The 4,599-nt window shown below is 44.4% G+C and overlaps 1 long non-coding RNA gene across 2 annotated transcripts; it reads right to left on the reverse strand.

Moving 5' to 3' along the window:
* Positions 1-764: 764 nt before the first annotated feature.
* On the reverse strand, positions 765-3,907 carry LOC118926179 (uncharacterized). 2 transcript variants are annotated; one of them, XR_008995120.1, is made up of 3 exons: positions 3,351-3,907; positions 3,111-3,266; positions 765-1,294 (listed from the first exon to the last, which is right to left on the reverse strand). It is a non-coding gene; the product is annotated as an uncharacterized LOC118926179 (long non-coding RNA). The 2 variants fall into 2 exon arrangements; XR_008995119.1 differs by lacking the exon at positions 765-1,294 and adding an exon at positions 1,447-1,685.
* Positions 3,908-4,599: the final 692 nt, after the last annotated feature.

The following is a 4,599-nucleotide window of genomic DNA, read 5'->3' on the forward strand; positions in this document are numbered from 1 at the left end:
AAAACCCCTGAAAATTAGAAAGGATTGATGAAAGAAAAAGCTTTGAAAAGGAACTGTCAGAGGCAGACCCTGCCTCTGCAGCAGGAAGATATTCTTCCACAGGCCTTCATAAATCAGCCCTGGGCATCTGTGATACAGACTCAAAGTCCACAGAACAGCCTCCTTTATGCCAGAAGAGGCAACGCTTTCCAAAAAAGCAAGCATCAGATGTTGGTTGTTTCCCTGATTTACATCCATTGCATTTATAGATTTCATTGCTTGTGTTGGTGGAAGTGTTTTGAAAATAACTAAACAAAATAGCCTGATGCCTTGTTTACCGAAAAGGAAAATGAAAGAGACGGAAAGGCAGGGCCGGGCTAACTGTGCCTGGGGCAGCACAGACTGCTGGGGAGGGAAATGCTGCTATTTTCAGTCTATTTTCAGTCTTCTGTGGGTGGGAGGATCGTAGGCCTCTGGAAACAGCTGTTTAACAACAGAATGTGAGAAGTCTCCTGGGAGTGGAAGATCCACCCTCTGCAGTGAACTAACGGAAAGTCCGTGAGAGCCAGGACAGTTCAATGCATTAAAAGAAAATTGAAATGGCGATTTCGCACTGGGGGCTGATTGAGCCACAGCATTTAGCAAGGCTTTGCTCCCTATGTTCAAAAGGACAACTCTAGGAAACTGAAAAGCCAAGCAAGGAACAGACATGGTATAATTTCTGGAAGAATAACAACCCTCAAAGCCACTTTCGCAGGGATCCAGCCTCCCTGTAGGGGTCTGGCAACCTGCCCACTTCTGGAAGGAAACACACTTGGGCGGAGGGACAGGTGACCCCTGTGCAAACTTTTGTTTCAGGATCCAGCATGAAATGTAAACTCTTTGTTAAGATGAATGAGAGAAGGTGATTCGAAGACTGAACTTGGTGTCACTTCTGTTTTGATGAATCGTGATATCCACTTCTCAGAGCGTGTCCCTACGCACTGGAAAGTAAAACCACCCCATTTCCACCCTGCTACAGAGAACACACTATAAATAGGACCCAAATGGTCCTAATGCACCTATTTAATGGTGCATTAAAAGCAGGGTAATAAGTCGATCCATTTCTTTCTGTTTTTCCTATAAAAATTGTGTCTTAAATATAACATACTGAGAGTAAGGAAGAAGTCTTGTAATTTAAGGTACTAATTATCTTAAGAGTGCCACATCTTTAGCCATATTCTGGTCCACACACATCATTCATATTTATTCATTCTACCGCCCATTCATTCAACAAATACGTGTTTATTGCTTGCAGCACATTCAGCCCCATGCTCTGTGTGGGGATACAGTAATGAGCACAGCAGATGGGGTCCCTGCCTTAGGGAGTAGGTGATAGCCAGAGGAATAAAGAACTGATTATCCAATTAGGGGCTGAGACAGAGGGGCATATTTTCTATCACCCAAGTTCAAGGCTCCTTTCCAAATCTTTATTTTCTGTTCTAAAGTTAAGCTCCATCCATGATTAAATCCACTCCCACGGTGACCATCTGCTCCCTAGAAATATGGCCCCTCAAAATTATCAGAAGAAAATAGTCCAATTATACATTTCCCAAGGTCAGGATGTTTCTGAACTGTGGCAATGCTCCAGGCTGAGATAGAACTCATGCCTGCTGATTCTTCCCACAATTCTCAGGGTCTCAACTCTGGGCTCCTGTAAACAGCCCCTAGAACAAGAACACAACAGAGTCCTTTCAAACAAACAATGACTTACTATTAAATTTACTGAGAAAAGTAGCTCAGTTCTCCAGAAAACTGAAGTCTACAGAGAACTAGCCCAGAGAAACATGTAGCTTACCTAATCAAAATGCATGCAGTATGTACAATCAAATAGGCCTGCTGGGATTCCCAGTAAAATCTACTTTCTTGATAATGGTCTAGCCTTCCACAATAATAGTAACGAATCACTTGCTTCACACCTGTGCAACTAAACGGCCCATTGTAATAGTTTTCTCAACACAAACAGCTAGTTTACCTCAAATGTAAATCTACATCTCTACCTCTTTGGAGGATACAATCCCCAATGTTTAGCCATCTGTTTTTCCAATATGTGCTCATCATTGTTCCCCCAAAGCCTTAAGTAAGGTCCAGTCCTAACCGGGATGACCGTGTTATGTCTGCAAATATTTCGACAAAATTTGCAGGTGGTGCAAAGTTGAGTGTGGGTTGTGGGATGGGCTCACAGGACTGTGGTCAAAATAAGCCTTGACAGGCTGGATTCAGGCACCAAAATTGCCCAGCTGACAGGTAACCCCCAGCTTGGGGTCCTCCACTTCAGGTGGTGACCGTCAACCTCAAAGGGATCAGATCGGTGTGCTGCCACTTCACAAGCATGCACAGGACTCTGGGCCTACACTGACAGTATGTGAAAAAGCAACCTGATGGAAAGACGACTTTGGGGATTACAACAGGGTCCTCTCCCTCTGTTGAACCTCTCTCAAGTTCAGTTTCTTTAAATAACATGGTAATAGCCCCTTTCTACCCTGAGGTTCTCTGATTTTCGTAAATTGAGGGTGGTTTCCCTCTCTCCCACACTTGGGGAAGAAAAGTCATGTTCTGTGTCCTCATGTTAAATTATTTTAGTGAGTATTTGGGTGGGACCACAGAGAGGCAGTTGCCTTGAGGTCAAATGGTCCAAACCCAGTTGAGTGAGGATTGAACAGTTTATCATAGTGAACAATTGGTCTTCCTAAGTTTAGGTTTCAGAATCGCTAGAGGAGGTCCTGAGGAAGGTCAGGGACAGGGTTCATGGGCTACAAAGCCCCCTTTGAAAACAATTTACATAGGAAAAAAAGTAGGGGACATGGGTTGGAGATAAATCTCTGTACCTTTCTCTTAATTTTGCTGTGAATCTAATATTGCTAAAAAACCACAAAATCCTAAAATGACAACACTCCCACCAGTGGCATGCAGCCTCTGGAATAGCCTTGTGGCGTTCATCCCCTCCTCTTAAGGGTGACTTAAACCTAATGACTTCTAAGTGGCTTCAAACCAAGAGGACACTGCAGAAATGGTGAGATGCCACTTCCAAGATTAGGTTACAAAGACTGTGGCTTCCATCTCATTGGCCTCTTCCTCTTCCACTCGCTCACCCTGATGGAAGCCTGCTGCCATGCGTGAGCTGCCCTGTGGAGAGGTCCACGTGGCAAGGAACTGAAGGAGGCCCCAGCCAGCAGCTAGCGAGGAAGTGAGGCCCTCCGTCCACCAACCTGTGAGGAACCAGATCCTGCAACAGCACTTGAGTGGGCCTGGAAGAGGATGAAGGAATTCAGTCATGTAAGAGCTCATGGGTAAAAGATAGGTAAGACAGATCTGGAACTACAAGTACCTACATGCTCTCCGCTTCCTTTAAAAAGAGCACCGAACACGCCCTGGGCAGGCTTTTCCTCCTCCTCTTCCTCCCTCTCTTCTTCCTTCTTCTAATGAAAACGAACCCACAGAAAGACCTTGCATTTGTTGCAGTTGATTTAGGGAAGTTTGAGAGCAGAGAGCAGAATGGGACTCTGGGGAATCACCTGGGTGACAGGAGCACCAGACAACTTGGCTCAATTCATCTTCTTGAAGCTGCACAGCAAGACAAGAGTGATGACTGGCTGTTCACACACATTTGGGTTGGCAGCCTGGATTTATTCCCAGTTGCCAGGAACCCCATTGGAGGTGATCTCCTTCCAGTGTCTTCTGATAACTGCTCAACTCACCGAGAGCCTTCTCAGTTTCTTCTTGGATGGAGGCACAAGGATGTCAAAGATTGAATGGATGTGCATGTGACCTCTATCTACCCCGAATAGGATGATCCTGATGCTTTGAGTCGGGCCTCCACGAGGTTGTGGGCCACCTTTGATAGATTCGGCTTTGATGCCTGGATAAGTAGAACGTTCTAAGATGTTAAGTCAGGTCTGAAGAAACAAAAATGGGTGACATGTCACTGCCGCACCAGCAAGGGTACAGTGGAACAGAGTCAGGAAGCACATGCAGTTCTTAAAATTCTAATGCTGGATCTGCTGCTGGCAAGATCTTTCCAATAACATGATTGACAGTTCTGTGCCTTTATTTCTTCATCAATGTATAGTCATACCACCTACTTATCCCAAAGGAACAGCGTCAGACTAACCTCGCGTATAAATCTTAGTTTGACACTGTTTATTCTCATAAAGACTGTGAGATCTGTACTGGGCCAACCCACGGCTGTTTAGTTATTGGACAGTAGAACTGCCATCTCCCTTATATGGTCTTCTGGAGCTTATGTAGCCTTATTAAATCACTCATGATTTATCAGGCATTTTACCTTTTTTTTTTTTGAGAGGGCATCTCATATTTATTAATCAAATGGTTGTTAACAACAATAAAATTCTGTATAGGGGACTCAATCAGGCATTTTACTTTTAAAAGATTTCTCATTTACTTTTTTATAACAAACTTGAGTGGAAGGTCTTTTTATCCCGTTAACAGGTGAGTATGCTGAGGTGGAGGAAAGATAAGTAACCTCAGGCTTATGGTCTTAGCAGCTTTGGGGTTCAGTTAGGTTTGGATCTCTGCTCCACTACTGTCTGCCTGGGTTGGCACCCGATTCTTTCTATATTC

This window comes from Manis pentadactyla, chromosome X, assembly GCF_030020395.1.
Source record: "Manis pentadactyla isolate mManPen7 chromosome X, mManPen7.hap1, whole genome shotgun sequence".
Taxonomy (NCBI): domain Eukaryota; kingdom Metazoa; phylum Chordata; class Mammalia; order Pholidota; family Manidae; genus Manis; species Manis pentadactyla.